At 44.2% G+C, this 21591-nt stretch overlaps 1 long non-coding RNA gene across 2 annotated transcripts in view; it reads right to left on the bottom strand.

The window, feature by feature from the left end:
* The window catches only part of LOC115030888, a 35451-nt gene that overhangs the window by 1648 nt on the left and 12212 nt on the right, over nt 1-21591 (bottom strand). The window contains exons 2-3 of one of the 2 annotated variants that reach the window (XR_003836476.1): nt 7048-7091; nt 939-1060 (exon numbers count right to left, since the gene is read on the bottom strand). This is a non-coding gene — a long non-coding RNA (uncharacterized LOC115030888). Of the gene's footprint in view, nt 1-938; nt 1061-7047; nt 7092-21591 lie in introns of those variants that run through there. The other variant, XR_003836475.1, reaches the window with a different exon arrangement.

Genomic DNA, 21591 nt, shown 5'->3' with positions numbered 1-21591 from the left:
ATGATAAGTGGTCAGGGATTATACAATCAAGATTCAAATAACGTTAACAGTCTAAAATGCTTGTGTGTGTGTGTGTGTAAACAAAATGATTAGGAACAAATGCAAAATCCATTACTTCAGCTAAAAATTAAAATTAAAATAAAAAAAAACAATAAAAAACCTTCTAGACGTGGGGATACCTGCTTAATGGCTGTAGATTCTGATGGTGTCTTTTAGTTGTCCACAGGTTTATTTAATATGTGATCATTAGTGTAATGCAACATAAAAATCCATATCATATTTAGATCATCATATTTGATAACTTCTTAATTTTCCAGTTGAACAGACCACATCCGAGGATCTGCCTCGGTTTAAATACTATGGTAGTTAGTGACGACTTGGATGAACTAGGGCACATCCATTAGGAGATTGCTGGAGGAAGGCAAGACTCTAGCAACTGAGAGAGACAGAGGCTACCCTATGGGATTAGAAACACAGTCACTCTGCTAGTGCACGCAAAGAAAAGGTTCCCAGGTTCCAGCTTTCTCTAAAACTGGGGAGCTGCTTTGGAAGTGGCCTGTACCACACATATGGGAAGGTAGTACCCGGGCTCTGGAGCCAATCTGCCTGGGTTTGCCTGCTGGCTGTACCACACATCAGCTGTTACAGTGGGTGGGCATGTTATTGAATCTCTCTGAGCCTAAATTTCCTCATGTGCAAAGTAAGACTACTTAAAGCTCCCTTTTCACAGTGTTCTTATGAGAAATGCATGGTATATGGAAGGAAAGTACTTAGAGCAAGATCCAAAGCTATAATAGATATGGAAGTCTCTGCTACTAAAACAAGGAAGCCGGGCTTTCATTGGCTGTGAGTCCGCAGGTGTGCAGCCGCTAAAGCTCTGCTTACAAAGCACCACTACCAAGGTGGCTGGAAAGCCACAGTAAGAGTCTCACAGTTCTGGAGACGGGGCTTCTGAAATGTAGCTCTGAAGAGTTGGCGCTTCCTGGGGATGGAAGAGAGAATCTGCCCCAGTCCTCTCTGGGCTCCTGGCTGCTTGCTGGCTGGCAGTCGGTGCTGTTTGCTGAGTTAGGAAGGAAGCATCATTTAGATTACTGCTTTCCTTTTCACCCCACTTCCTTCCCGTATTCGTCTCCACATTGCCTCCTCTTTTAAGGATACCAGCCATATTGGATTAGGGCTCATCCTAAGAACTTCCTTTTAGCTACTAGATAAAGTCACATTCTCAGGTACCAGGGTTAGGACTTCCAGATAGGCATTTGTGGAAAACGTAATTCAAACCGTAACAATAAGAGTCTGGGTGGCCTCTGACCAGAGATGCTGCCTGCTGTAGACTTCCAATGCAGCCAGATGAGCATCTGTTATTTCCAACACTCTTCTGGGTCAAATCAAGAAAGCACTGCTCGTAGTCCATGGCACGATCAAGTACTGATTTCTTAATACGGGGACACGGCCTCGAAAACCCATGCAGGAAAAAGCCTAGAGCGATATCGCTGATACTTCCCCTGTAGTTTTCCTGTCAAGACTAGCTGTGACTTTGGAGCTGAGCTATGTCCCAGATTATCTGGGCTCCTGCTTCGGCATCATTTTTATTTCAAAAGAACCTAGCTTGGCACTCCGCGGTGCCTGAGGAATGATACACGCTCCTAGCCCTGGACCACGGAAGATGCTTCCGGCTGGTATCAATCTCACCATCAGAACATTTAGGGAGCCATTGAGTGGTTTCAGGCTCATTCCCACCTGATAAAATAGGTTACGTTTTCATTCTGGGGTAATTTCATTAATTAAGGGAAGTGCTGTGTACATTGGAGGTTTCCTGGTTATCTATCAATTATAGGTGGATTTGCTGAACATCTCCTGTGGTAAGTGTTAAAGCCTGAGCTGTGTATGGCTCAGATCAAAGAACTTCAACTGGCTGTGCTGGTTTAGGAGCCCCAGTGACCCCAGAAACATGGACTTTCTGCTCATTTCCAATAAAGTCCACGCCTTCTCCCACAATGAGCACAATTAGACACAAACCCAATATCTTCACTCTGACCTTCCACTATGGCATTTGAAGTACCGCTTCCTTGTTCCCTACAGCCCACCCCTCAAACCCCCTTGCCCTCCTTGGCCATTGCCAGGGTCCACCCCCACTGCCCTTGCCAGCCACATGCTTTCAAGAGCTTAGCGCTACATTTAGACTTTTCTTTTTCTTTTGATTTTTATTGAGATGTAATTGCCAGAGTGTATGAATAGTCAAGATGTACATTATGGCTTTGGTATGTGTATACATTGTGGAGTAACCATCAAAATCCATCCAATTAGCATCCATCCCCTCACAAGGCTGTCTTTGTGTGCATGTATGGTAAGAACTCTTACTGTCTACTCCCTGGAAAATGATACACTCTGGAATGGCCAGAGCCATCATGCTGTATAGGTTTTCTCTGCCTTGTCAACTGCACATGAGTGCCCTTATTCACTATCTTCCCATAGAAAACAGTAATTTAAATATTTCCTCAGCACCAACATCACTTTAGCAGCTGTACTTTATAAGTTCAGGGACCAACTCAGGGTTCAGTTCCCAGCACCCACATAGGACATCTCACAATTGCCTAAAACTTCAGTTCTAGAGGAAAGGGTGGCCTCTTCAGGCCTCCTTGGGCAGTCAGACACATACACATATCCCCATACAGATCCACACATATAATATAATTAAAATTCAAAAGTTTTCAAAGAACCTTTCTCCTCCACCTTTTAGCCAAAAGCAGCACTAAGTGAGTATCAGTCAGATTTGCTGCATAACAAATAGCTACACACAAAATACCTCAGATAAAAGCTATACATGCCTTATAGTCCTTTCTCCCTTACACGTTTATGCACTAAAATAGTTGGTCTTGCTGAGATTGGCCCTACCACACAGGTTATCTCTCCTCTGCATATCTCCCATCTTCCTGAATCAGCACTTACTAAAGATGAATTTTTCCTATGATGAAAGCAAAAGAGGGGGATTCACCCTATTTCTAGACTGTGTTCATGTCATAGCCACTAATCTCCCATTGCCATTGGTCGAAGTGAATCACATGGCCCAGCCTACAGTCAAGATGTCTGGTGGGGGGTGTGGTGTGGTGTGGTGTGTGTGCTCAAACCAGTTCTTGGTAGGGCCATGCAGGTATAATAGCACATGAGGGAATGGAAACCCTAGACCAATAATTTGATCTCTTCATGGGGCAAGTGGCCCACAGATGGCCCACCTGCCACATAGCTGTCGATCTGAGAGCTGTCTGTGGCCCTTACAACTGTGACCACTAAACAAGCTCTCCAGCCTTGTCCTCACCCCACCTCCACTCCCAGAAAGTCCATGACACTATGTCAAAAGCAGCCTCTCCCACCTCACTATTTTATTAAAAGCTTTCTGCCAGGCCGGGAAATTGAGGGATGCCACCTGCATCTAATATACAGTCATTTACTAATGTAACCCAGCACCATCCGCTTCCTCCCCCTGCCCCTGCCCCTGCCCCGAGTCAGATGCCTGCCTGTTGCTCAGTCGTTGGCCAAATTCCAAAACTCATAATAGAAAGGGGGAAAAAAAGAAACTATTTAGAAGATGATTATCTGAACATCCAGGCCATTCCCCAGGCAATGAACCCACGACGAGTGTGACCAGTATTTGAAACACTAGTAAGAGGAAAGGAAAATAACTTCCCATCAGAGTCCCAGGCCCTGAGACGGATGAAGCCAGTCATTTGTTCACACCTCTCTCATCTTTTCAGAGCATTAACCTGGGTGGACTTGTCAGGCTTTCAACAAGTGATTGTTTAGCGTTGGATGTCGCTGTTGGCAGGACTTGAGGTTCCAATAATCACAGGCAAAGGCAGATGTCAAATTAGATAGTCCATGGAGGAAGAGTGAAAGCCCCAGCAGGGGCATGCAAGGGCATGGAGAAGGGGTGAAGTCTGCCAGGGACATAGCATGCTGCAGAACATGGTACAGGACCGCGGCAGCCCTGGGTAACGTTGCAGGTAAGGTGTATGCTACTGCCAATATGGACCGCTGGCTCCTGCTAGCACGATTGACCTGAAAAACACTGCATGAATAGAAGACCAGGTTTGGGTACACAGTGGAACTGCTGCCATGTGGCAGGGTACAGGGACAGTGATGGAGAACAGGGTGAGAAGCCCTGGGTCCTGTTCTTCCCCACATTACTTTGAGAGAGTAAATGTTGGCTTCGCTGTGCAAAAGAAGCTGGCAGATCAGCCAGGTAGTCGTTGTGCCGTGAGTTTAGTTGTGCCCTGAGCTATAAAAGCTCTGCCAACACCCTACAGGACAACGAGCTGATGGGAAGGGTAGCCTAGCCAGCTGGCCTCCATGTCTCTTCACCCGCAGCCTGTCAGGTTTGGTGCTCTACAACCAGAAGCCGCATTCTGCAAACCGATTTGGACTTGGCCTACAATAAGGTCTACATTTTATCTGGTGACTCCATGCAAACTCGTAGCTGTATGCTCATGAAAGAATGTTACATAAAACAATGTGTTTACTTGGGAGGGGCCCTCTATGGTTTTCAACCTATTCTATTCTGTTTATTTTTAATTTTTTAAAGTGATGCTTGACTCACTACGTTGACTTCATATCCCTTCAATGGCTTTTTAAGAACTGATCTGTAGAGCTCATTTCCTTCCCACATTGCTTTTCTCTGATCATTTAAGGACAGGATGATCTGGGCCATCACTGTGAACTGATGATGTAGATAAAAAGCTGAGATGCTAGGCTATGATTCTGTAGGATTTAAAACTTGGTGCTAGTGACCTGGCCTTCTTCTTAAAGTGCATTTTGAGACATTCTGTAAATGCAGATAACCATGTTGCCTCTGGGGGAAGCTGAGTTCATAGGCCCATAGACTCAGTACCTAACTTGCTCAGCCAGCAGGAAGGAAGGTCTGCTGGCTAAACAATTTGGACCACAAGAAGCAGATTTATTATAACAGACTGATTGAGAGAGTTAAACAAAAATAATAAATATCCTCAAGTAGATAAAATTGGCAACAAAAGGAAGAAATGAGAAGTGAAAAGGAAGTTTCTTTAAAAAAAAAAAGCAGTGATTTTAATCATGGAAAAACTTAACAGTTAATACGAGGAACATCATAGAAAAACAATAGGAAAGACAGAGACAAATAGTGATGTAGGGTGATGAATTATGAAGCTATCTATAGAAAGTAGGTAGTGGCAAGGAAAACATAAGAGAAGCTCAGTGTGGTGACTCATTCATATCATCCCAGCTAGCCCTTGGGAGGCTGAAGCAGGAGGATCACCAGGAATTCAAAGCCAGCTAAGTGGTGAGTGTCAGGTCAGTGTAGGTTATAGAGTGATACCTAGTACGTAAAAACCTAGAAATCATTAGCAAAAACCTAGAAGAGATGTTAATACCTGAATAGTGGAGGGGGAGTAGTGAGTGGGTAGGTAGACAGACACCATGCAGTTCAGGGTGTGGAGTGTGAGCAGACATACAGACACCATGCAGGAGTTCAGGGTGTAGGGTATGGGTAGACAGACTCCATGCAGGAATATGGGGAGGGAGGCAGTCAGACACCATGAGAGATATATTTGAAAGGCAACGATTAGTCAATTTCTCATAATTAGAGACTGAGAGAACTTAGAAAGTTTTGAATAAGACAAATGAGAAAAATCAATACTTTGACATATTAAAATGAAATGTAAGACAATCAATAAGGAAGAAAAATTCTAGAAACTTCCAGAGGGAAAGATAAAATAACCTTCCTGACTTTAGAATTATTGACAACAGATGTGAATACAGGGAGATGATGTGTAAAAGCCAAAAAAAATTTTTTTTAAAATAATGAGCCCAATAGCAACGAGGAAAATACAACTCTATTACAGAACACTGCATTCAAATTATGGTTTAAATATGAAGATTCCATAGACAGACACACTGTAAGCGTGAAAGACTTTAGCAGGTTTTCTATACTAAAAAAACTCAGATAAGAAATAAATTCAAGTTTCTTGGGGGGGGAGGAATATGGAATACAAATGGAACAACATGGAACAACAAACAGCCAATGACATAAAACGAGTGACATCAATAGTAACACAGAACAGATGTTTTAAATAATATCAACACAAGATGGATAGAAACCTAGGAGATGAAAAAAAATAAACAAAATATATTTGTTTTGTTCAAGGGAAGATTATAGATGCTGAATGATAGATAGATAGATAGATAGATAGATAGATAGATAGATAGATAGATAGATAGATAGATAAGACAGACAGATGATAAACAGAGATGAATGATAGATCTGAGATATCTATGGTACAAAGAAATACACTTCAGCCGGGCGTGGTGGCGCACGCCTTTAATCCCAGCACTCGGGAGGCAGAGGCAGGCAGATTTCTGAGTTCGAGGCCAGCCTGGTCTACAAAGTGAGTGCCAGGACAGCCAGGGCTACACANANAAACCCTGTCTCAAAAAANAAAANAAAANAAAANAAAAAAAAAAAAAAAAGAAATACACTTCAAGAGAGACCACTTTGCTAACATTGCTTTTGCATGCATATTAACTATATGTGGCTGATAAGAGAAAAGCTAAAAACAGAGGTGAAGGACAAAATATACTCAAGGGTAATATGAATCATGGGCTAAAATGTCAATTTCAATATCTAATGAAATCAAATAGATACAAATAGAAAAAGACTATAAGGAATAATGGACAAGAGCTATATAACCATTACTGGGATTTGTGTACTTCATAATACTCATTCAGAATGTATAAAATAGTGATAATAAATCTGCAGGGAATTGGAAACAAGTCAATGTTCAACTCCAGATAGGCCAGAGACCTGTGGAAAATCAAATATTACTGCTTTGCTAAAGATATGTAGCAATATGCTACATACATAATATTGTTAGCAATGACTGTTAACAATAGTCTACTATATTTATAGACCAGTATCTTCTTCAGCCATCATCAGAGAAGCATCCTCCTGAAGCAGATGGGAACACATCCGGAGACCCAGAGCCAGACAAGATGCAGAGAGGGAGACGCTGGAACACTTACCCCTAAATGAGATGTCTCCATCAAAACCTTCGACTTAGGGAAGCCTGGGAAAGAAGAGGCAGAAAGTTTGTAAGAGCCAGAAGGGATGGAGGACACCAAGGAAACAAGGCCTTCAAAAAACAACAGGACCAATTGCACGTAGGAACTCACAGACTCCTGTAGAATACACAGAGCCTGCTTAGGTCTAAGCCAAATGGTATCTCAGCACTGGGAAGGAAAGTAGGCATTAGTCCCACTCCCTAGGCCACAAGCCTTCTCCAATTGATAACCACACAAAAATGAAAATTAGTTTTCTCCAATGAAGTGTCATTGGGAAACAAACCACATTTAAGAGGAGGCCCCATGCCCAGCAACCGAGGACCAACACAAAGTTAACTCAGTGGTATTTTTGGAGCTTTGTTTTGTTTTGTCTTATCCCATAATGCTTTGTGTGGGCTTCCCCTACCCCATGAGTCTTTTTGCTTATATATTATTGTTTCTGATTTTGTGTCTTCATAAGATTTGTGTGCATACCAACTTGTGTGTCTCTGTTTCTGTTTTTTGTGCTCTCATTCTCTCTCTCTCCCTCTCTCTCTCTCTCTCTTGCTTAGTTTGTTCTATTCATGTTTGTTTATTTTTGTTTTTATCTTGTTTTAGGTATTATTTTTCTTTTTATTATTATTTTTCTGAATTTGAGCTATGGTTAACAGATGCCAGTGTTGAAGAAGAGGAAGTTGGAGTGGTATCCTTCCCATGGATGAGGTAGATCGTGTTGACATTATCCAGCTGTGCATGTATACAATATAAGCCTGTACCTGTATGATGGTTTATATATGCTTGGCCCAGGGAATGGCACTATTAGGAAGTGTTGTTGGAGTAGGTGTGACCTTGTTGGAGTAGGTGTGGCCTTGTTAGAGTATGTGTGTTACTGTGGGTGTGGGCCTTAAGACCCTCGTCCTAGCTTCCTGGAAGCCAGTCTTCTCCTAGTTGCCTTCCGAACAAGAGTTGGAACTCTTGGCTCCTCCAGTTTCATACCTGCCTGGATGCTGCCATGCTCCCACCTTGATGATAATGGACTGAATCTCTGAACCTATAAACCAGCCCCAATTAAATGCTGTCCTTTATAAGAGTTGCCTTGGTAATGGTGTTTGTTCAAAGCAGTAAAACCCTAACTAAGATAGCATGTGTAAGGAAAGATATGCTAACTCACACATATGGGTCACCTCTACGGAGATCACAGCTGAAACCCAGCTTAAGCAGAAACTCTGAGTGGTGACAGGGAAGAAAAGTAAGGACTGTGAAGCCTCAAGTTTGGGGGAAAGACACAGAAATGTTGACTTAACATACCAGTGTGATGGGGTCAGTTACAGCGGCAAGAAAATGCAGCAGATGAAGCCAAGAGGAAACTTCCCTGGGTCATAGTTGAGAGTCCAGGCCTAGATCCCGACCTCAGATGGGAACCCAGTATACAAACACCACCACCAGAAATCCATCTCTACCCGTGCCTCTCTTTTCTTGCCAATGTCTCCATCTTTCTCACAGTGATGGGCCTGGAAGCTCCTGGCTAGTGTCTCATCAGCTCCAGATGAAAAAATACCTCCCCTTCCAGAAAGTTCCAATGGAAGTTCCAGTTTGGCTCTAATTACAGCAGTTTGGCTTACAGGCCTACACTTCAACCCATCTCTCTGGCCAGGCCTGGATGCAAGTCCCAAGTTTCCCCACCCAGGCTCACCTAATTAAGCACCGGGGGGTTGGGGGGGTTGGGGGGGGAGCTTCACTTAATCCTGGACTGAAACACAGCAAGAGAGAACATGAGTGTCCCCCGAAGCAGAGAATGGGGCCGGTGAGAGAAGGGAGTGCCACAAGAAATCTAGATGGAGATAGTCTGTCCATATGCTAAATGCCAGACAAAGGCAAAAAGGGAAGGAAAAAAACAGGGAGGCCCCATTGTAGCTGGCTAGAATGAAACAAGACAGCATCTCCTCTCTGCTGAGTCTCCCTCCTGTCTGAAAGAGAGAATGTGAAGCTGAACAAGGGCCCTCCTAGCCTGGCATCAGTCCTGGCTCTCAGCCCCTCACCACCCACCACCAGGCCTTTGAAAAGAGCCGTATTTCCTTTCCGGAGGCCTTTGGCCTCTCAAGTGATAAAAAAAAAAAAATGTCACTGATTGCTGAAAGCATCCTTGTAATATGAGAGTCAGGTCCAACCTTGGCTGGACTTTCTTACTATACACATCATAGATTCCGTCTTTCCCAGCAGGTAATATCTCTGGTGATAGAATGGACTCTCTAGTTGTTTGCTAAAACAGAAATAGTAACCCTCTTTGGCTGGACTTCAGAGTTCCACTTTGGGCAGGGTGCTGGGCTGGGATTTAACCAAGGACCCTGAGGGGCGCACGTTATATGAATCATCTCCCCAGTGTACCAGGACATCACACCAGACTTCACTCCTGGCTCTTTACCATCTGCAGCAGCTCATTGGAGTTTAAGTCGGGATCAGAGCAGCAGCTCATCAGAACATCCTGGCAGGCTCCCCTTGTCAGGACAGCCGTCAAAGGGCAAGGGAGAGCCAGACAGATGGACATGGAGAAGAAACCCTGGCCAGCCAGAAATGAATGTAGATTTCGTGCTTCTGCTGTGAAAGGGGAGCCATGACAGTCATCTCTGATGTTAACAGCCAGCTTGGAGGGGACTCCAGCGGCTCCCCTTAGGAATCTGATGGCTTCTTTTGTGTGTGATATTTTGAAGCATGTCTGCAGTACTGAGCACTGTCAGCCTCCTCCAAGTGGGAGTGTAATGAGTAACCTCTCTTCCTTGGCCTGTAGGATAAAGTGGAGGGATGTAGTTCCAGACCTGTCACTGTGAATATCAAGGCAGCAATGCCTTGTGCTCAGCTTCCCAAATACCTTGGAAACCAAGGTGCAGATACGCTAATATGTTATAAGCTTGAAGGTGGCACATACCTCCCTGACCAGAGTCTCATTTCCTTTGGGGTCCAAAGCATCACCCAATATTTCATCAAAATGAGCTCTCTTCTGCAATTGGAGCTCCCTTCCAATCTGGTCCTCCATTGAAGTTCACACACCAGCATCTCTGTATGCCTCCTGTCTCTGTATATACACAGTGCTGCGCTTCAGTTGATCTTCCTGATTACTGAGTTTATCTGGCCCAGCCTGGTTTCAAATGTTCCTTTATCACTCTCAGTCTGAATCCTACAAAAGACTAAATAAAGAACTCCAAAGTGGCACCACATGCACGGGTACCCGTGTATGTGACCCTGGGCACACACGGTGACTCAAAACTTTCTTGTGAAATGTTGGTTTCTAAAAACTAGTCTTTTCTTCTTACTCTGGCTATGAATAGGTGTAAGTCTCTAGTTTAACAAAGGCATATCCTAGGCTCAAAAGCAGTCCAGCTGCCTGGATAGCTCATACTGTTCTTTCTTTCACTCTGCAGCACGAAGTCTACTTTCTCTGCTTTGACACCTCACGCACCTACTTTGATCCTTCTTTGGCCTTAATTTTCCCTCCTGTAAAATGGAACCTACATTCCCCAATGGGAATGAACTTGCATTAGCTCATGTCTTAATATCATTCCAATCTTCTTAAGTGTGAAGAAATTATTACCACCATTCATTCCTGGCATGCTGAACCAAGAGGTGGGCAGCACTTAGCCTTACTTTCAGACCCTATAGAAGTTAACTGCTTGAGAATGCGTGGTATTGAAGCTGCTCGGTATGAGCAGACGTGAGACTGTCCCCATCAAGAACAGATGACACAATTCAGGTTTCTAGTGAACATACTAATAAGGCCAAAGGAGAAGCCTCCACAGAGGTCACTGTGCACCAAACACTGTGTTTCAAACTTACTTGCTTCTTGGAACTCCCCCACTGGGGAAAATACTACCATGAAACCTGTGTTCACAGATGATGAAGCAATTACAGACACATTAAGCAACTTGCTTCAGTAGTAGAGCCAGAATTTGAGCCAACACTGGTGCACATGTCTGTGCATAGAGGCCATGTATACCCAGGAAAAAAAACCAGCCTTTATTTCTAGAAACAGAGGACAGGCTCTCAGACTGCCTTTTCTACTTCATTGCAGTCTCTGTATTATCTGGATCATCCAAGGTGAACGAACCTCTGTCACATTCAAAACAATAATTTAAAAATGTTCATATGGAAGAACATCTCTCATTCATGCTTCTTAAGCCATTAAAGGCTTGGAATATGAAATGCCTCCCTCCCAAGAACTCATATGTTGAAGGCTTTGTCCCCTGCTGGTGACACTGTTTTAGAGGTTCTAGACACTTTAGAAGTGGAATCTGGGTATCAGAAGTAGGTCACTTGAAGCAGATCCTTTGGGCTATCATCTTCATGTCCCTTTTCCTGTCTTACTCTTAGCTCCCTGTCTGCCATTGTGAAGGGAAGAGTTCTCCACTGTCTTGTGCTCCCACTGGCATGATATTATGCCTAAGGGCATCGGATATGTACAGAAACAATCAAAATGCGAACCAACTAATAAATTCCTCCCTGAGATTGTATCTGCCCAGCAGTTTGACACAGTGATGAGAGGACTTCCTCAGAAGGACTGTCATGCTTCTCAATCCATAGAGCAGATATGCAGAGGCTTTAGGGAGATAATGGAGAAAAAGGGAAAAAAAAAGACATGGCTTGAGACCAAATTACTACATCTTTACTTTCTCATCTTGAGGTATTCAGGTAATGTCTTTGCTTCGTAACTACTTTCTCACACTCGTTTCTTATGACCTCCTGGATACTGAGACAGTCAAGAAAGATGCTGAGAATGCGCTTGTTGCTCTAAGGGCTCTCTATACGCATTGCCTTATTTAAGCACCAACTCTGTGTAAGTCGGAGTCAACATTCCTTCTTCCTAGATGCTAAATCTGACACTTGGAGACTCAGCTTGATCAGGTTTATAAAGCAAGTTTACCACTGAGCTATGATACAAATCCAGGCACATCTGACCCCCAAGTCTGGAGTTCCTTGTGGGTAAATACTGTTGCTTGATTTTGAAATCCATCGCTCCAAAGACACACATCAAGCCTAAGCCTCTCACCCAAACTCTTAGAGCAGTGGTATCTGAGTGGCCATTGCTACTTTTGGAGTTGACTTAAGTAAAGTGTTGGGTAACTCTTACTCTACTTCAGCCTGCCTCTCATGTCTCTCTTTTCCCCCCTTTGACAACATCCTTCAGGGCCCCTCCAGCTCTCTGAGGTAAAAGCAGTCAGCTTATGAGAAAAAGCACCCAGAGAGATGCAACCTCACAGCAGCCCCTAGGTGCTAGCCTGCAGGCTTTTCCCAGAATGGACCAGGAGTGGCTGGGAGGGAGGGAGTTTGCACCCTGCTCAGCCAGTTAGCTTTCCAGGCCAGCAGCAGCAGTAATGGAGAATGTGACAAGCTGTCACTAGAAGCCAGCTCAGTTCTCCAAGACTTAATGGTAGAATAACACAATAGGGTCAGACTAAAAAGGTTCCCTTATGAAAATTTTATCAGCAACTTTGGTAAATGGCTATGGGAAAGGTGCTTTGCTCCCGGGCAGACCTGGGACCTGATTTTACAAGGTACAGGCAGCCTGCATTGCCTCACCCCCACAAGATATTAAGGGCACTCAAATTGAATTAACACCAAATCAAGCCGGTGCACTTAACAATACAAATGCACTTAAGGGATGCCTCAGGATGATTTGTGACTAAAGAAAGCAAAGAAGAGAACAGACTGCAAGCCACAAGGGTGGTGTTGTGTGTCATATACAGGAAAGGCCATAAGTAGACCTTAGGATACCGGAAAACCATGAACTTCGGGGGCTCTCAGATACCTTAGACCAAGCTGTAAAGTAGAAGGCCGCTTTTGTGGTAGGCAGAAACAATTGATAAATAAATTACGGCCAGTTTTCTTTGTGGCATGGTCTCCATTACCTCTGACAGGAGCGGAGCCACTCTGCTAAGATGAATAAGAGACAAATAATGGCATATCAGGTAGCACCCCAGGAAATTCTTTACTGTATGCAGGGACTCTTCGTGACAATGATCACACGAAGCTCAGTGTGACATCTGAGTGATGAGAGGTGACAGTTCTCCAGACAGACCTCGACACATCCTAAAGAAAATCGACAGAAAATGTTCCTGGAAAGTGAGACCCCAGTATCAGAGCACCCTTGGGTTTCTCCTCTTGCCCTTCAACACATGTCTGCACACATTTCCTCCCTCAGTATCTTACTGCTGAAGTTTCAGGCTCCTGCACTCTCCCTTGCCTCCCCACTCATGCCCCCCTCACCTCTTTCCTGTGCACGCCCTGTCTACTGAGCTGGAAGACAATTGGCCCATCTTTATAGCTGAGTGGATCTTCCAGATAATCTTGGAAACTTGGATACATTCTGGACTTGTGAGAATTCAGGGGGAAAAAATGGCCTCACTGGGGAATCTCTTCCCATCAAGTGAAATACACACAAAAGCATGTTTTTTGTCGTCCTTTCGGGGAACAAGCTGCCTCCAAGCAGGGTCTCACGCAGAAAATGGGCTCCATTTAGGTTGGAGGTGGCCTAATTTTATCAGAGTTAAGGCAGTCGTTCATCTAGTCATGGCATGGTTGGGAAACTGGGGCAGGCAGCTTCAGTTTTTCACTATAAAACATAAAGTTTTGAGATGGTGAGAAAGATCCTTTCCAGCGCTGAGCCCCAGCCAGGTCTTGCTCCCTATAGAAGGCATTATTGGGGGGACAAAAAGAAGATGAACTCCCTCCCCCTGAACTATCTTAGACCCTCCTCTACTGGAATTTGGCTGTGGGACTACAGGGGAGTGACTGCGTCATGTTTTGTCCCATTGCAAAATAAATACATTTGTATCTTCTTCAACATCCTCAAAGGACCATAGCAGGGTGTAGAGATAATCATTATGGACCAAGTCTTTAGGAATGAGGACAACACAGCTATGCAGTGTTGTCAGGGTAACAATATATTAAAAATGTACCTGCAGATCTTCTTATAGGAACAATGAATCCTAAGTCCCAAGGAAGAATTTTTGAGCTACCCATGGTTTTCCATAACGGCAGCTTTCTCTCAGACCAGCCAAAGAAAGAGAAGAGAAGAGATGAGAATGGAACCCCCTTTAGCCTCCAGGATCACTGTACCAATTACTTTAGAGCTTCTTCTGCATATAACTTTAAAAGAAAGCAACAGATTATGTCATTTCTAGCATTCTTAAAGTCATCCAACACACCCGAAGGTATAGGCCAAGCATCACGTCTTCCTTCCCAGAGCCAGAGATCTGCCACAGCCACAGACTATCTTGATAAGGTTGTATCTTCTCTACTCACTAGGTGACCTCACTCTAGCTTCTGTCTAGTACACTTTCCATTCCTCACCAGCACTCCTTATATTCCCCTAATATATTATCTTTTGCTTCAAACAAACATGTCTTTAGATCACAGATCCTTACTTATGAATGGCTTCTCCAGTCAACACTGTTTACTGCATACTGACCAGTACTGACCATGGGCCCAGCCGAGCACAGGTATGAGGAGGACGAGGAGACTCAGACAAGAGGGCTAGGAGACTCAAGTTGCCTGTCTTTGACTCCTCTGCTTAGTTCTTTTCCAGTCTAAGATGCAGACAGCTAAGCTGATTACAGGACCTCTAGCAAGGAATACCCCCTACCAAGTAGAAAGGAAGCAAAATGTGCAAGACAGAATTAATTTGCTCTCGCTGTTTCCCAGAGGACACTCAGTTATACCTGGTGCTGAATTGCTTGTCTGTGTGTCTCTCTGACCCCAATATGCTTCGAGCTCTTTAGCTTAGGTACCTGCTCCTCCCATTCAGGTCTGTATCCTAAGCACATCTCACAGTCCAGGTAAGTAGCAGGGACTCTATGAGCCTGTGTGGAAGGAACGCATGCCATGGATGCATAAATAAATGAATACATGGGTGGGTTTGACATATCCTGACTTTCTCTCTCCATGACTATCTCTCTTTCCTTATTTCTTTTCTATTAACCCTCATCTAGTCTTTGATCCACAGGACCCATAGAGACAGTAGAGCCTAGTGGTGATCAACACAGATTCTCTCTGGGATGCGCTAGTTTGTCTTCTGTTGGCTTGCGGGAGAAGATTTTTAAATACTCAGGATCATTTTTTCTCACAAGCTGTCTTTAAATGGTTTATAAGTTGAAATGGATTCTGGCGAGAATATTTTCACCATAACAATTAATGCTACAAATTAGGGATATGTAGTTCAGCTCCATCACCCATGCCCTGTGTGGCCTTGACCAAGCTGCTTGATATCACAAAATTCGGCTTCATTATTATTCTTATGATGGAGGTGCTGAGTGTGGCTTTGCGAGGTTACTATGGGGAAAATGAATGTTTTCAAAGTGTTTGGAATAATTCTTGCCACAAACTGTTTAACAAAACTAGCTTCTGTTTCTAGTAGGCACGGTGCCCTTTCTTACATTTCAACTGATGCATTTGTTTTATCCTCTTACACTTTATCTTGATTTTTGAAGAATTTATGACAACAAAGAAAAATAAAAACAAGAAACAAACCTATAAAAGTACAATAGAGACATAAATGAAAAACCGGTAAGAGGGAAAAATGAAAATTTCAAATTGGAACGTTACGCTGATTGGATAGGACCTCATACCTCAAGAGTTACAGAGGTGCCAGTGCTAGACCAGGGAGGGCCTACGATGTTCTAACACAAGCTCCACGCCACAGGATGGAGAAGTGAGGCGTGGGGTGTGGCAGGGAGCCTACATTGAGCACTAGCAAGCACACGGTGGAGGGGTGCGTTCACTTTCAGCATCCTCAGGGCATCCCACTTTACAGGAAAGGCTACTGAGGCAGAAGGAAAGGCACAGCTCGCCTGAAGCTACCAGGCTGCTGACTGACAGAACTGAAATTAGGACCCAGAGTACTGCGTGCTCCGGTCCACTCCGCTCTGCACTCTGCTGGGGCACCCCGCTGTCTCCTCGCTCCAGGAAGATCCATTTTGTGCTAACAAAAAAGATCAAAAAATCTTTCAAGACTGAACAGAATCATATTCAAAAAAAAAAAAAAGAAAAGAAAACCCAAAAACCTGCTGGCATTGAGATATAGGGGACTTCCCAGGGAATTTCCTAGATCTGGCTGTGACACATGAAAGAATGACAAGCATAAGCCCAGTGGCAGGAGCAGGTGCTGCTCTGGAGGGAAAAAAAAAAATCCATGTCCTCATTTTGTGTTGGCTTTGGAAAAGAGCACCCGCCATCTTACTAATTCATATTCTTTTGTGGGCCACTCTGAAGCCCAGCCTTTTTTTTTTTTTTTGTCAGTCGCTCCTATATGTAGAAACTTTCTTCCAAACTTTTGTCTATAGCTTCGACTTCCCTCTCCATGAAACTCTCTGTTGGGGTAGTTAATGGGTGGACATAGAAACCAGATCTATTTTTCCTTCCTCTTCTTCTGAGAGAAGCAGCCAAAGCAAGAGGGTGTAAAAAGCAATCAATGGCCCCACAGAAGGGCAAGGTGGAGGCTGCGGAGTCCGCTGGGTGAACGAATCCATTTACCTTCTAGTTGACAGCAATGTTTCATTGATCAGGCAACAGGCGGGTGGAGTCCAGCATGGGGCCTCTGTTTTATAGGGATGGTGTTATTGCCCTCCGAGCTGCAGCTGACCTTACACCAAATAAACACATCAGCCCAGTTCCTAAGTCACAGTCCCTGGTGTGGCACAGAGGTGCCTCATGGAAACCCTTTCTTCATCTCCATTCAAAAATGGCTCTGGCAGTTCCTGGTTCCCATGCTAATAACTCTCTTCCTACCTGCGTCCGGATCTATCCAATCTGTCCAAGACCTCACTGACTGGACCTGAATTGACATTCCAGGGCAGGAGCAGCCACTAACATCCAAAAGAACACCAACAAAGACCCTGAAAGTGGGAGGGGGGCTATTTTTAAGAATACATTTCTGTTATTTGTTTTACACACAGCAGAATTTCACCTCAGTTAATCTCAGTTTACTTGGCCATAAGCGTACATCTGAGTGCTAACACCTGTTTGGGTGAGCTTGGGAAACAGGGATACAGGGGTAGCTTCATTTTTATATAGGCATGCACATGTGTGGGTGTGTCTCTGTGACTCTTTCTGTGTGTGTGTGTGGGTGTGTGCTCCCCCTCCCCCGTGCTTGTTCATGTGTGGGTGAGGTGAATGAGAGAGTACCCACACGCCATAGCACATGTAGAAATCACAGAATAACCTAGGGTGTCCTTCCAACCTGGGTCTCCTTGTTTTCTGCTCTACCATGGACTCCAAGCTAGCTGCCCACACACTTCCAGGGGATTGTCCTGCCTCTGCCTCTCTTCCCACTGTAGGAGTGCCAGGATTAGGTATACCGTGCTACCCCATAAAATCCATTGACACAGGTCCCTGCACTCGGAACTCCTCTCCATCTTAGACAGCAGGTGCTCTTGGTCACTGAGACATTTCTCAGTCCTTGCTTGTACGTTTTAAATGACTCAGATGTGGTAAAGCAAACAAACAAATAAATAGAATCAACTACTAAAAGTCAAATATAAAATCCACAGTCCAACTAGAAAGCAAGAGTGTTTGCTCCACCCACCCTATGGAAGTCCTGCGTACTGAATGACACTGTTCATCTTGCAGACGCCTGTAGCTGGCATTCCCAGAGAAGACTCATGGAGCCCTAGACCCACCCTTATAAGATCTGTGACTTGAGGAAAGCTGCCTGGCCTTTCATCCTTTGTGTATAAAATGGAAATATTATAATAGGGCAGACCTGGCATGCTTCATCTCAGCAATATGAATGTTATCTCAAACAGTGGCATGTAAATGGTGTGTTCTTACTGTCATTGAAAGTTTCAGGAACATACAGACAAAACTGGAATGATACAAAGATCCTTGCAACCCTGCACAAGATTGACATGCAAGCACACCATGTTTTTGGTGGAAGGAGGGAACCAATTCCCCACAGCTGTCCTCATTTCCATACGGGGTGAGCGCACAAACACACAATGCATTTCATGAGATAAAATCCAAGTTGTTTAGTCCTGGACATTTTTCCTTTTTCTGAAAAAAAAAAAAAAGTGTTTCCTTAGGAAACACTGCTCAGACAGAAGCGAACTGGCCTGCCTGTACACTCGTGGGAGAAAGCGAACTGGCCTGCCTGTACACTCGTGGGAGAAAAAGTTCCATCCTAAGATGATGCAGTGACACATTGTGCGGAAGCCCACAACTTGTCCGCTGTCCAGAGAATGGAGTTGAAAACGCAAGCTTTAGAAAGTAAGTACTGTGTGTGTACACCCTGAACACAACGAATTCAAACACTTGGGCTCGCACTGGGATTGTTTTCCCAGGGTCAACCCAGCCTTAGAACTTTGTTGAGGAATTTACTTTGCTCATTACTTCAGGGAAATAAAAGACTCAGTCGAGACAAGTATAACTCTATTCTGGAGGTGAGCAACCGCTCCAGCCTGACCTGTTTCATTCCCATCCCTCCTTCGGGCTTTACCTGCAGGATCCCCTGGGAAAGCACAGCTGGGAAATGGGATCTTGGCGGGTCTATTACAACGTCTTTCTGTGTTCTGTGTCTCAAGTTTCTGAACCTGAAACTCGTGAAATACAACTTGCAAAGCGCCTCTTTAGGCAAGAATACCACTGGAATCTTTCCTCCTCCACTACAAACTAGAGGAGTAGGCGCCACCCCCGGGGGAACCAAGCGCCAGCGGTCCGCGCTTTGAAGTACATCTGGACAAGAGAGGGGGCACCTCAGCAGAGCTGCGAGAGACCAGGATGTGCCAGGCTGTCACTGCCAGGGGACAGGCAAAGGGGCTGAAAGATGGAGGGAGGCAGGAGGCAGGCAAGTGCTCTCACGCGGACAGTGAGGGGAGAGTGGAAGGATGTGGTCATGGGGAGAGAGGAAAGAAAGATGAATGGGGTCTGAATCAGTCATAGGCTAAAGCAAACAGGAAGGTTTTAAAGTGAGATTTGAGGAAAGGAAGTGGTTCGGAACAAGGGAGGGAGCAGGCTGGAGACATCCATCTCAGAAAAACAGCCACTCTCCTTTTTAGGATGGGCAGACTCGTGTGAATATTTCTTGGCGACACTGACAGATGGGCGGACCAAAATTTTTTTTTAATTTCTTTTTTTTTAAATCACAACAGATTCCAGCCTTTTCCTAGAACTTGAACCAGAAAGAATTGAGACTTTAGGTTTGAAAACATTCAGAGGCTCACTGGGGTGAAAGTCTGCTGGACTTCTCCTAGCACAGAAGCAGGGCCACCCAGATGAAGAGCTCATGGGGAGGCCATGAACTCTGCTCAACACCAAGAGAGTTTCCATGGCCATCTCCCTAACGCTATGTCCAGCGCACCCCAATGGACTAGAGTGCAAGGCCCAGGGAAAGCTCAATGCATTTCAAGTGTGGAATTACCCTGATAACTCCCAGTCTGTCCAGGAGCCCCATGCAGGAGAAGACAGGCTGAATGCATGGGACCTGGAGCCGAGAGAGAGTTCTGGAATAAAGATGAAGGAGAGTGTTGACTGACATTGTCATAGAAAACACAGAGACACCAACCAACTAGGCCAAGGGCAGCTGCTCACAGTCCCACAATGCCTTCTGAGGACTAGTCTAAGATGGTTCTAGAAGACAAAAATGAATGAACAAATCCTGACAAAAAATGAATTAACCAAAATCAGCAAATCTTATCTCTTTCTAGCTCTGGCAGAAAGCTCCCTTCCTACAACCCTCTCAGAAATTGCTCTCCTTGACTTATGAAGGTCAGCAATATCCCCCCAGGGCTTCAAGACAAAGAGGGTTTCCTTTTTCTGCTTCTTGTTTTACAGCTGTGCGAACTGAACCTCTGTGGCTCTCATTTTTCTCAACTATCAAACGGCCACAAAATGCTCTGTTCCCACCTCTATAGATACTGCCCACTTTAAACTCCTTTGCACATTCAAAGCCTGCAGTGTAAAAGGCTGTGGTGTGCAATGGTGAGAGCCGTCATAGGATAATAGCATGCAGGTTGTCTCTTCACAGTATACAACTGAGCTCAGGTATGAATAAACCTAACGCTGGACCCCATTATGACTCAGTGAGTTCTTAGTCTGTGTTTACATTCTCTATTATAGAGTCTAAAGCCACTACCACCACATTATGACAAAATGTCAAACTTTGAAATATTTAGTACTTTAAAAAAAAAGCTTTTTTATTTTATGTGTATGTTTTTAAAATTTGCATGCATGTGTGTGTGTCATATGTCTGTAGTGCCTGAAGGGGACAGAAGAAGGCATCAGATTTTTCCCTGGAACTGGAGTTACAGATGGTTGTGAGCCACTATGTAGGTACTGGGAATTGAACATGGGTCCACTGGAAGAACAGCCTGGACTCTTAACTGCTCTTAACCTCTGAATCATCTCTCCAGTCTTAATTACCAGATCTTAAATATTTAGAATGTTTTAACAGCTTTATTATCATATAATCATTGTTACTTTATACAATTACTTTAAAACTACCTTATCAAATACAGTAGTCACTAGCCCCAAATAGCTACTTAGATTTTAATTTTTAGTTTTCTTGTTTTGTGCGTGTGTGTGTGTGTGTGTGTGTGTGTGTGTGTATGTTCATGCCTGTGCACAGATGCCCAGGGAGGTCTGAGGGGTATCCCTGTAGTGCTAGAGTGCTGCTGATAACCAAACATGGATCCTCAGGAGGAGTAGGGGTGCTGGTGTAGAACAAGAAATGTCCCCGTTCCTCCATCACTCGTGTTACTTTCAATTGTGGCTGCTAGCAATAGATTAGACAGACATATTACCATCTTTAAAGAGAGTTCAATTAGGCATCAATGGTCTAAATGGTAATATACTCCCATTACAAATGCTTGGAAAATAACACACATTGGGGTCAAAGAAATACAACTCACTACCCAGTGGGAACCATATTAATATTTTGTCAGGTTGCTCATGGTGTTTCTCTCTTCTGTTCTGTCCTAAGTGTGCCTTGTTTGTTTGGATAGCATAGTTATAGTCTAGAGAACATCAGTATTGCGTGGCCTTCCTTTTTACCTCTGAAGCAAGCAGACTTCCACAAGTAAGACTCAAGATGTGGGGTATTTCATTATCTCAGTCACATAGAGAAGATGATTTAAAAAAAAAACCCTAAAGGTAAAATTTGTAATTCAGTTGCACTTGCCAGATTCATAATGGGACTAGAGAAATGGATGCATCCTACAGAAGTTCCAGATTGAGTAAAAAAAAAAATCAGGAACATGTCAGAGATGTCAGGCTAATGCTCTGGAGAGGCCGCCTGACCTGGTAGTGGCTCTCCACTTTATCAGCTCTTGAACTTGGAAGAAATCACATCTGTGTGTTATATGTGTGCTATCACACACCATAGCATCACCTCATACGCTTCAGGCCTGGGCCCAGCAGATGCTAAGAGCAGCGTGCTGTAAAATGAGAATAATCATCCTGAAATTACATGTTTCATTGCCAAAAGCTAAAACTCCAGGATCTCTCTCTCTCTCTCTCTCTCTCTCTCTCTCTCTCTCTCTCTCTCTC

Source organism: Mus caroli, chromosome 4, assembly GCF_900094665.2.
Source record: "Mus caroli chromosome 4, CAROLI_EIJ_v1.1, whole genome shotgun sequence".
Lineage (NCBI taxonomy): Eukaryota > Metazoa > Chordata > Mammalia > Rodentia > Muridae > Mus > Mus caroli.
Note: the sequence above shows the minus strand (reverse complement) of the source record. Positions and strands in the feature narration are given on the sequence as shown.